Here is a 12,050-nt window from a genome sequence, read left to right as displayed (position 1 = left end):
CAAAAAAGCGAATGTTGCGGGCGTGTTGCTGGAGTGTTGCGGTTTGTGTATGACATTGTGCATAAATGTCAAAAATGTAGCATTTACAAAGTGTTACAATTCAGCTACCTTGCGTGGAATGGACCTGGGTATATACCACTACCTCTTCTACTGCCACCACCACTACTACTATTACAAAATTGTCTACACATAGTTTCTCCAATTGGGGGGGGGGGGGAGGAAATAGTGCTGCTTGAAGTTGGGAAAATGGCACCAGAGAGGATGGGAAGTTTTGGATCCTTCTACCTGTGTGATGTTTTGTTAATCCGAATTGGACTCCACATTCCAGGGAATTAAGCTGATCTCCCAAGGCAAGCCTGTTTGCCAGGACACAGAGTGAACAAGGAATGCAGCCATAAACAGCATGTCATGTGGTTAGACACCCAAACTCCCATCTGCACTGTGAAGATGGTGATTTCACTTGTTGATTATTGGGATCAGCCTACACTTCTTAGGGCACCTTCTTCTCTCTAATTTTTCAAAGCATTATATATGGAAAGTGAACAACTGTATGATGAGCTTTCTTCTGACGCGTTCAGCATTATCAACCTTCATGTTGTTTTGCACACACTTAGAACTGGTTGTGTGCCATTTTCCCTCCAGGGATCATAAGCCTGCACACTTGAGACACACGCTAAAGTAAGGGCCAAAGCTTTTGCAGGTTTTCTAGTGGAGGGATTGCACTTGTTCAGAAAAATCATGTAGTAGATCTTTTGGGGAACCGTGCCAACTTCAGAATGAAGGTGGAAAGTCTTCTATGAGACTTACCACACTTGATTGCTGTGAGAATAAACTTTTTTCCCCTTACTTTTTATAGAATCACTGACCGATGATGCTGAAGAAGAAACTACAGTGTCTGCTCCGATGCTTTCCACTCACAGATATCTTGCCAATTCTATTCCGAATGTGAACTCTCACTTTCTTCTAACAGAAGCTATGGTGATTTGTTGTTGGTTTCTGGTTCTGTTTCTAAAGTAGAGAGCATGGGGACTCCCTGTGAGCTTTGCAATAATTAAATATATAGATATCTACATATAAAACCATGTAACCAAGTGTTCCGAGTGACAAAATCAGGTTTTTCCATCCTCAAGTGAGGCTCTTTCAATTATATCGGTCTTGGTTAGAAGTTACAAGTTGAAACAACATTACTTAAATATTTGAGGAAGCTTGGCATACTTCCCATGTTTCTGATAGCCTCATCTAGATTTTCAATAATGAACATACTGCAGATATAGTAAATGGAAAAACACTCTCCCTCCATCTCCTTCCCCGCTACAAATTGATAAGCAGGTTTTAACAGGCACCCTGAGGCTATGCACACGTGGACTCAGTTTCTGGTGTGTGTGTTTTCAGCTCAGGGATATTCACCTGAGTACAAAAGGTATCAAAGAGAGCCTTGAGCCATCTTCAGGGTTGTGGGAGTGTGGGACACTTACAGCAATGATTAATCCAATCAAAGAATGTTTCCTCTTTCAATATTAATATTTCCATTTTTCAAAAAAAAATAAATAACTGGGAAATTGTTAGTTTTTTTTTAAGTGCGAACTGGTGTATCTTGTAGTGGGTTAGGTTAATATTCTAATTATCTGACCAAGCCAATTCTGACCTTTTCCGCATTTGAGACATATCTTCTTTTAGCCTTGCTTTGGATTTCCATTGGATGCTGCAAGATGACACTTTGCTATCCGCATTTGGGCTTTCTTCCCTTCGTTTCCCGGGCTGAAATTCACCATGTGTTTTCTGTATTGAGAGTTGAAAGGAGGCAGCCTCCCATGACGCTTTGCTCCCTTCCCTTAACCGTGTAGTAAGTGACAGGGCAATTCAGGTCTGCACCTGGAAAGGCATATTTTAGTGCAGAAACGGATGGAAAATTCAGCCATTTAAAAATGAAAATCTGAACAATGTTGATAGTGTGGAAACAGTTTCTCCAAGAACTAGATCTCCCGTGGTGGCTTTTTCAAAATAAAGTGATGTCTGTTTAATTCAAGGTACAAGTTTTTGTGTGCATGCCAAAGGCCCAGCTCCTCTGATTATGCACAGGTCTAGCCTGACCTAGCCCTCACCTGCGCGCTCAGGAGACCCAGGGACACAGAAGAATCTGCATTTCCTTAATACAGGTCTTCCGAGGGCCTGGGCTTGGTGGCACACAGGATGGTGGCGATGTCTAGCATAATCGGGGATTTTCCCCGATGCTCTGTTCTGGCCCGTGCATAATGGGTCATAGTGAGGCCTGTCATGACTTTCAACTCAACAATTTCACTTTCCAGTCTGTTCTTGAGATTCCTTTGCAATAAAACGGTTACTTTGAGGTCATCCATTGAATGCCCTCCCAGAACATTTTATTACAAAGTTTTATTGCAAAGGAACTTCAAGAACAGACTGGAAAGGGAAATTGCTGAGTTGTAAATTATTATAACACTCTAACCAATGGAATCCCCAAGATTCCACAGGAATATTGATTTTTTATCTCATGGCATATGCAAATCTCATTCTGAGAACTTGCTTAAATTATCATTACAAGACCACATTAATTTATGGATACTTCAAGGCCATCACCAGATGAGGATTGGTGGCCACTGTGTTCGCTGCATGGCTTGATTGGTGCCACATGACCTGATGCCATTCCTGTCTCCTTCCCTCCCCCCTTCCATTAAAATCCTCATTGTTCAATCCCTTACATGAAAGGGAACATGAAAAAATGCATTCATGCTGAATGCCAAGAGAGTGCAAAAGCTCCTGGAGACTGATGGGAATGTGGAAAGAAAGGGGGAACTGTGGAGTTGCTGAGAGGGAAAGAGGGAATCATGCCAATTTTTGTAGGAAAGTGCTTACTAGCCCATTCTGTATGTGGATGCACACACCCCTCACTGAAGTTTGACTGTCACTACACTCAGTGTGAGCTCCAATTTAGTTTGTATATCTAAATGATTCTTGGAAGAAGGCTTTCAGCCAAAAACAAACTTAAAACAGGTGACTTATTCAATCGTTACTCAGTCTTGTATTATAAGCCAATTACTCTGAAACTGGTTATTAACAATGTTTTAAAAATATTCTTGTCATTTCTTAATTGTTTAGCTTGCACAGTTTCTGCAAATGCTTTTTGAATCTTGATTATTCATTAACTGTGGCTCTGTGTTCACTTTGGGTTAAATTGATGGCATATGACCCAAGGCCAGTCTTGATCCCCCTTCCCTCCCTTTCAGAGCTTGCAGAGAAGCTCCTTGGATAGCTGGAGAACATGTACCTAAAGAATTGCAGGACAATGCCACCTCTAGCAAAACATTTAAAGCTTTTCCTGTCCATAAGGTCTCCCCTTTGCGATCCAAGTTTAGCAATAAATGCATATCACTAGACTCATCCTGCTTGCCAAACCCATCCAAATTTGTACTTGATGGGGAAAGTAAGCAATAGTGGATTTTGTACACTGATGAAGGAGGGAGAATGGTAGAAGATGCAGAGTGTGAAGAATGACCTCAGTGTGGGTGATGGAGTGTTCTCTGACGGGTGGACAAATTGACGGGTAAAAAATCCAAAGGAATCTGTATGCTCTTGAATTATCTTTATGGCACTTTATGAAATCCCCAGATGATTATGAGCATTTTGCCAATGTGATACTACAACTACTACTATGACAGTATATTGGAAGAGCAACCATTGACGAAGATAAAACAGAAAGCGGGTCACTTAACCTAGGATCCCATTTTGGTTGACTCTTTATGTTTGATCATATGTTTGACCATTTAGACTTTATGTTATAACCTTTTCACTTATAAACATAGAGAAGACTACTATATCATTGTGCCTCGGGATTTCCTTTTTTCTTCTGAGTCCACATTGAGGAATCCACGGTTCTATACTTGCTTGAATTATCTTTGGCTTTGGAAACAAAGCACAAAACCACTCTCAGAAAACTTAGGAAAACATGAACCAGAAAGTGAATTGAGTGTGGAAGGGAGAAAAATCAACGCAGAAAGAAAAAGAAAACTCAATGGACATACATGGGGAAAGCAAGAGAGAACACCTGTGCATAATAGGCCATGGTCTTTCATAAGTTTTTCACATACCAGTCTCCAGCCAAAGGGCATGCAAACATACCTGCCTCTTTTATCAGTTTCCTGGAGCATTATTGGCTCTCTGTTATTCCCTGTGATAGAACAATTTTCCAAGAATGTATGCTTCAATAGAAGTCTTTTTCACTCCTGCAGTAATTACTCTTAGATAAAAAGTACTGAAGAGGGTAACCTAGATGTTTGCGGGGGGGGGGGGGGGGAGTTGGAGCACTTCACTGTGAGGGAAGTCTGAAGAGTCTGGGACTTTCCAGTTTAGAAAAGAGACATCTAAGGAAGGACATGATAGAAATTTATAATGTCTGGGGTAGAGAGAGTTGATAAAAATATTCTCCCTTTCCAAAAATACTCGAACTTTAAGGCATCCAATGATGTTGTTGGGTGGCAGCCGATTCAGGACATACAAAATAAAATTATTCTTTACACAGGGAGGGATTGAAATGTAGAATTCCCTGACAAAGGATGTAGCTATATCTTGCAAGGTCACCTGTTTTTTGTCCCCTCCAGAATGTAAATACTTTTTGGTTCCAGCTCCCTACCTCATTTTTCTAAAAGTAAACAACTTCCGAAGGGTCTTTATGTCATGGATGGCAAATATAATAGGATTCCATCCCTGAGATAATTTGCCCTTGGCCCCTTGGAGAAATTGATACCAAGGAGCACATTTTCCCCATTGCCCTCTCTGTAACGAATAATGGCACAGAACTATTTTGTCACTGTTAAACAAAACTTTCAGATTTTTCTGATAGAATATGTCTTTCAAAACTTTTGGCTGATGAATTCCTTTAATTTCAAGATGAATTGCAAAGTTTTGTGCTTTCATATTCAAAGCTCATAAAGGACCCAATAAACTATACGAATTTGTGGTTTTTCAATTAAATGACTGCTTTTAATTCTATTTCTAGATATTAGAATTATGAATTTTATTCTGATGTTGATAATTTTGATGCTATTCTTTTGTATATTTATCTTTCGTTAACATATTTTATCTTTGGTCTTTGACCACAAATAAATGTGATGCTGATAGCCATGGCCACAGGAATAAATGGCTTTAAAGGGGTATTAGATAGATGCATGGAGTTTAGGCCTACCAGTGTGTACTAGCTATGGTGACTGAGGGTAATTGCCATGAACACCATAAAATTGATTATATTTTGAACAAGGTGACATGACAGGGGTCTCCTAAAATATATCACTTTTTTTTTTGTACCTGAGGAACCGCCTCCTTGCCTATGCCCCCAAAAGAGCTCTACGCTCTGCCACCACCAACTGGCTAATGATACCTGGCCCTAAAGAAGCCCGCCTGGCCTCAACCAGGGCCAGAGCCTTCTCTGTCCTGGCCCCCACCTGGTGGAACGAGCTCCCAGAGGAGATCAGGGCCCTGACAGAGCTAAAACAGTTCCGCGGGGCCTGCAAATGGGAGCACTTCCACCAGGCATTTGGTTGAGACCAGGTATAACCAACAACATCTGCAGGGGCCCTGCTCACTCCCTCCCTCCCTCCCTCTCTCCATCCCTCCCAGAAATCCATCAATGTGTTCTGCCCCTGGACCTGTTGCACTGTTGCCATTGTTACAATTATCAGTTAATAGTATTAATAGCGCAGCCGCTGTTGACGCCGTGGGGGTGCCCTAACGAGGCGCGACTCCTGCGATGTCGTGGAGCGGCACAGAGGGGCGGGGCGTCCAGCCTTAAATAGGCCGGGCGCATGTGTTCCCTGTCCTTTTCGTGTTGGCCGCCGCCCAGACAGCCACCTGCCCGCCCACCCCATTTGGTTTTGGTTTGTTGTTAATAGTCGCAGCCGCGGGTGATGCACAGTAGGGAGCCTGTTGGGAGGGAGGCCCATCTGCGCACAGGACTGCCTGAGGTTGGGGGTCTCAATAAGGAGACCGGCTTAACCGGGCGCAGCCTACCTGGCTGGGAGGCCAGGGGCTTGGGCCAAGTGACAAGGGGACACTAATGGAGGCGGATGCCCTTTAGGTCCCTAGGTGTTACTTCCCAGATGATGCCGCGGTGGAAGGCGTCCCATCCTCCCGGCTGGGAGTGAGGCGTGGAGCCAGAGTGCAGCAGTACATATCATGCAGCCGGATGGCTGATGGGGGATCAGGCTCCCTTACCTACATCAGGCCAACCCTCCGTTGGGGTTGTTCAGTTAATAAATGGCTGCGGCCTATTTATATGCCAACGAGTTGTGTTTTCATTGGGATAAGTCACCACCTGCCAGTCAAATGTTATGGATTGTTTCTTTTATTGTTTTATATGTTTTATGTAAACTGCCCTGAGTGTACTGGGAGGCTGGCATATAAATATAAAGGTAAAGGTAAAGGTATCCCCTGTGCAAGTACTGGGTCATGTCTGACCCTTGGGGTGACGGCCTCTAGCATTTTCATGGCAGACTCAATACCGGGTGGTTTGCCAGTGCCTTCCCCAGTCATTACCGTTTACCCCCCCAGCAAGCTGGGTACTCATTTTACCGACCTCAGAAGGATGGAAGGCTGAGTCAACCTTGAGCCGGCTGCTGGGATTGAACTCCCAGCATCATAGTCAGAGCTTCAGACAGCATGTCTGCTGCCTTACCACTCTGCGCCACAAACAAACGGAAGGCGACCCCAGCAGGCGTTTTCAAGACAACCGAGAGGCTAAAGTAGTTTTCTGTTGCTTTCTTCTGCAGAATCTTCCCTGTTGATGTCCTTTCTAACTACTGATCCTGCTTAGTTCCAAGATCTGATCCTATCAGGCATACTATGCTGCCTTCCCACTGAACATTCAGTGTCTTCAGAGTCTGGGCCATCAATCCAGGCTGAAATATGGGGGCCTATAGGGTTTTCAAGGCAAGAAAGTTTCAGAAATGGTTTGCTATTGCAGGATAATTCCTTGGAGGTCTCTCATCCAAATACTAGCCAAGTCTGATTCTGCTTAACTTCCAAGATCTGATGAGACTGGGCTAGCCGGGGGCATCTAGGTCAGGGCTGCTTAAGAACACATAATGGAAGTTCAGGTGGGTGTAGAATATTTATTTATTGCATTTATATGCTACAAGAGCCTTTTGTGGCGCAGGGTGGTAAGGCAGCCAACATACTGTCTGAAGCTCTGACCATGAGGCTGGGAGTTCGATCCCAGCAGCCAGTTCAAGTTCGACTCAGCCTTCCATCCTTCCTTGCAAAGCCAAGTGGGGCATTTGCACATCCCCCACAAATGATGGGATAGCTGCATGCCACTATTGTTGGTCCAACCAACAACCAACAACACAAGTGAAAACTAAACTAAACCAAAAAGCTTTACCTTAAAGGATATTGTTAAAATCAGTATACTGAACAATAAGGGAACACCAGTGAATTCACAAGTGCCCATTATATAACAGGCATGGGTACAACAGTCACAAATATGATATGTAAATATTAGTTGCCTTTTAAAAAAATGTACCTCTGAATAAGAGCCTCTTGTGGCGCAGGGTGATAAGGCAGCAGACATGCTGTCTGAAGTTCTGACCAATGAGGCTTGGAGTTCGATCCCAGCAGCTGGCTCATTTAGAATCATAGAATCATAGAGTTGGAAAGGGTCTCCAGGGTCATCTATTCCAGTGGTCCCCAACCTTTTTATCACTAGGATCCAGTCAATGCTTGACAATTTTACTGAGGCCCAGGATGGGGGGGTAGTCTTTTGATGAGGGATGTCTCTGCTGCCGCCTGAGTCCCTGCTCCACTTGCTTTCCCACCAGCACCCCTGACTTCCTGCTGCCCACTGGGGGGCGCTGCCAGCAGCAGCTGCGCAGTGCCACACCGAGGGGGAACCCCAGCCATGTCAGCTGCTGGAGAGCACCAAAGGTGAGCCAGTGGCAGAGGGGCAGGGTAGCCCCCGAGGCAGCAGCCAGGGAGGAGGACAAGGAGGAGCCGTGGCCCAGTACCGACTGATCTACGGACAGGTACTAGTACCAATCCCGGGCCCGGGGGTTGGGGACCACTGATCTAGTCCAACCCCCTGCATTATGCAGGAAACGCACAACTACCTGCCCAACCAAAGTGACCCCAATTCGATGCCTAGATGATGCCCCCGCCAAATACCAAAGTAACTTTGATAAAGCTACTTTGGTATTTCTCAATTTTTCAAAAATCTTTTATTTCCAACTGGAATTGTATAGAGTTTTAATTGTCTTGCAGTGCCATTAGCTACCCTAGGGAATGATTTTCTGGTTGAGGGTCAGGATATCAAGGTTTAAGAAAAGGAACATGTGATGTTCTCCCATTCAAGAAACACCTGCCTGTTACCTGCCAAGTAAACAGTAACGTGGAGTCTGCCCTTGGCATGTCACCTTTCTAATACTGACAAAAAAAGATAATGTTCCCACGTCATTCCTTGTCAAACATGTTTTCGCACTCAAAATCTAATCTGGTTTTTTTTAACCCCTATTAGCTAGAAGGGCAATTTTTTGTTTGTTTATTGAAAAGGGTACATTTCCTAGAAGAAAGATTAAAGTTCCATTATCAGACCATTTCAGCATTAGGGTAACCCCTCATTAACATTCTTAAAGAACTGAACAATGCCAAACCTTCTGCACAAAATGGGGGTCCCCCAGGAGTAAATTTCGTCCCCCCCTTACCCCATGGTTTTTTAATCTTCCTTGACGTTTTCTGCACCTTTGTGTTACTGCTGTTTCCTGGTGCGTTGACATGCAATGATCCAACTCTGGAGTGCCCCCTTCTTGTACCCATACACTGACCAACCATGGATCTATCCCTTCCCCAAAATTAATTAATTAAATAAATAATTACGGAGCATGCTAAATGTGTTGTCATGTACTTTGTCAGCGGCAGACCCCAACAACCTCACATTCCGTTTCATAGCTCTTGCTTCCGTTTGCTCTCCCCTCTGTTCTACTCCTCATGAATTCCAGTTTTAACTTGACAAATGTCTAGAATACCAGGGACCGTTTATGCACTGGGAACTTCACTGCCCCAGCTCTCGTGCAGGAGCACAAATAGGGGGTGGATGAGGTGCACCAGGCCAAATGCTCCCCCGTGTGAGTGCAGGAAGAGGTGGGGCAACCGGCCACGACTAAAACTCGAGCCTGCAGTCCAGCATGAAACCTCCAGTACATAAACGGTCAGGGAGGGGACATTACTCAGTAGAACTGATTATGCATGAGTTGGGAAAGGCGGGCTGGTGCCTGCATGCCACTGGGGCTAATCCACACTTACGTATGATGCTGGTACCATCCAAGTCCTGGTCTGGCCCTGGCCCATATTAGGGCGTCTGATGGCCCACGGCAAGGGAATGCACAATCTTCCGCATTCCCTATCTTGCCGCAGTGGTCATCAAAGGCCTGGCCAGGGCAGTCCTATGCACAAGGGACAAGCTGGGCCTTTGAGACCTGGCTCTTCCCCCCCATCTACGGTGTCCCTGCAGGGACACAAAACTCTCCGTTTGGCTTCACAGTGCTGCGGAGCCAAATGCGGCATTTGTATATCCCCCACGATGATGGGATAGCAGCATGCCACTATCCTACCATTGTGCGGTGGGACCCCCATGCCCCTCAATCCCTGTTGCTATCACTGCCATGAAGCATGGCAGACCCTTCCAACCCTGGAGTTTTGTAGGCACATGCACAACTCCAGGACAGACCATATGTGCCAGGGGATTTCATCCCCCGTGTGTACATGTGAATTGGTGGCATTAAGAATTGGTGGCAGCTTGGTAGGGGCAGATGATCAGGCATGGACCAGGTCTAAGGTTGCCAACTCTGACTTGGAAAATACTTGGAAACTTGGCATGTAGCTTGCAGGTGATGGAGTTTGGGGAGGGGAGGGTGCTTCATGGGGACTAAATTCCATAGGGTCCACCCACTAAAGTGGCCATTTTCTCCAGGGGTAATAACTTCTGTCATCTAGAGGCTGGTGACCCTATCTGTGGTACAGGAGCAGGCATGGTCTGGAGCTGCATTAGTGGCCAGCAAAGCTCTTTTTCTCACATTCAGGTTCAGTGGACTGGGGGGAAAGCAACCAAAGGAAGCTTCTTGGGTTTGCCTAACAAGGGTGTAAACTGCACGGAGCTTTTATTCCAACCCCAGATCGATTCAGTCCCTGCCCTCTACACCGTATGCAATTTCTGTTTGGATTTAGGGCGATTTAAAATTTCCTTCTGCAGCAAGAAGGATTGATCCGGAGTGACCCTACCTTTATTGTGCGATATCTTGGAGTGCTTTTAATGCTCAATATCCGGATTGGGAAAGAAAGCTCCATGGTAGAGAACCTCTGATAGGCTACACCTGGTCATGTGACATTCTTGCCTTAAAGGAGAAGCCCCTAATTTCTCTCAACTTCTGTCGGTCCTGGATTTTCCCTCCTCTGCCTTTTTTGATCCTCTCCCCCACCCCTCCAAGAAAAGAAAGAGGCTCCCTGCTTGGCTTCTCCCCCCCCCCCACCCATTCAAGAAAAGAAAGAAAGAGGCTTGGCTCCCCCCCCCCTTCTGAACTACCTTAACCACGTGCAGAAGACTTTCCTGTTTCAATGGGGAGGTGGGGGAGAGGAAGACCCGAGTTCAAAGTGATCTGAATTCAACAGGATTGACAATGGAATAAAGAAAGTAAGTGCAGACTCTGCCCAGGTCATAATGGAGCTTGAATCCTACAATGGATCAATTCTGCTAATGCATTGGTCTGAGCCACCAGCTGGAGCACGGGCTGTCAACCTGGCATGATGTCTTTTCTCTGCTGTATCTGTACCAGCCCTCTGCCTCTGCTGTTCCTATTGGGTGGGGGAATATTCTAGCAGTCTGGGCCTTGGTGCATTATGGATGACATGTAGTGTTCCAGCATCTAGGTGGGGTAACAGGAGATTGGCATGCTTCTTGAGATTGGCTCCTGGAACTGATGGGTAGAAGGTACTGCTATAGTGTGGGGATTTCCCTGATTGTCCTCTTCTTCCTTGGTTCTGATGAGGCTCAGTCTCAGGACTACCTAGTGGGGGTCATAAAAATGTGTTCACTAATATACATATCTTAGAAATACATCCATATCCAAAGTAGAACAACGTTTGTGTCTCCCTGTCCAGTGCATACAGAGTGACTAACCCAGGTTCTATGCTGTGTAATATATTCTATTATTCTTTTTTATTATTAAACTTATTGACCACCACTCTCAGGCTAACCGGCTTGTGGCAGTTCACAACCAAGTAATAAAACCACAGTAAAATCACAACACAATCAATAAAACCCCGACCCCCCCCCCAGCAACCCTATTGGTCTCCACCAAATTGACCTGGCTCCAGCCTCAAGGTAGGTGTAGATGTTTAACAATTTTTTTTTAGATGCTAAGAGATTAAAACATTTGGATAAGGGGCCACACAGATCTTCCTTGCCCTGGCCTCAACCAAACGCCTGGCAGAAGTGTTCTGCCTTGTAGGCCCTGCAGAACTGTAGTAGCTCCAACAGGGCCCTCAGCTCTTCTGGGAGCTCATTCCACTAGGTAGGGGCCAAGCATACCCCATGTGGGCCAGGGATCACCAACCTGAGAGTTCACAGAGCAATGATTAATCTTAACAGACATGTGTTGGGGACAATGCAGAGCACATGACACATGAGCAACCAATCACATTTCACCTTCACATTTCACACAGATTTGAAATCAAACCACTTTTTGAAATTCTGCTTTTTTTTTGGAAATGGGAAAATACAATCCACATTTGTAAAAATCTGATTCATTGATTTATTTTAAAATTCTGGTGAGTTCTCCTTTGAGAACTTAAACATCCTTTCCAGTGTTGTACGACAGTGGTCCCCAACCCCCGGTCCAGGGACCGGTCTCGGTCCGTAGATCAGTCGGTATAGGGCCACAGCTCCTCCTCCCCAGCTGATACATTGGGGGCTGCCCTGCCACTCTGCCACCAGTGGCCGCCATGGCTGGGGCTCCCCCTCAGCATGGCACTGCACAGCTGCTGCTGGCAGCGCCCCC

The sequence above is a fragment of the Paroedura picta genome, chromosome 5, assembly GCF_049243985.1.
Source record: "Paroedura picta isolate Pp20150507F chromosome 5, Ppicta_v3.0, whole genome shotgun sequence".
Classification (NCBI taxonomy): Eukaryota; Metazoa; Chordata; class Lepidosauria; order Squamata; family Gekkonidae; genus Paroedura; species Paroedura picta.
This window is presented reverse-complemented; position numbering follows the sequence as displayed.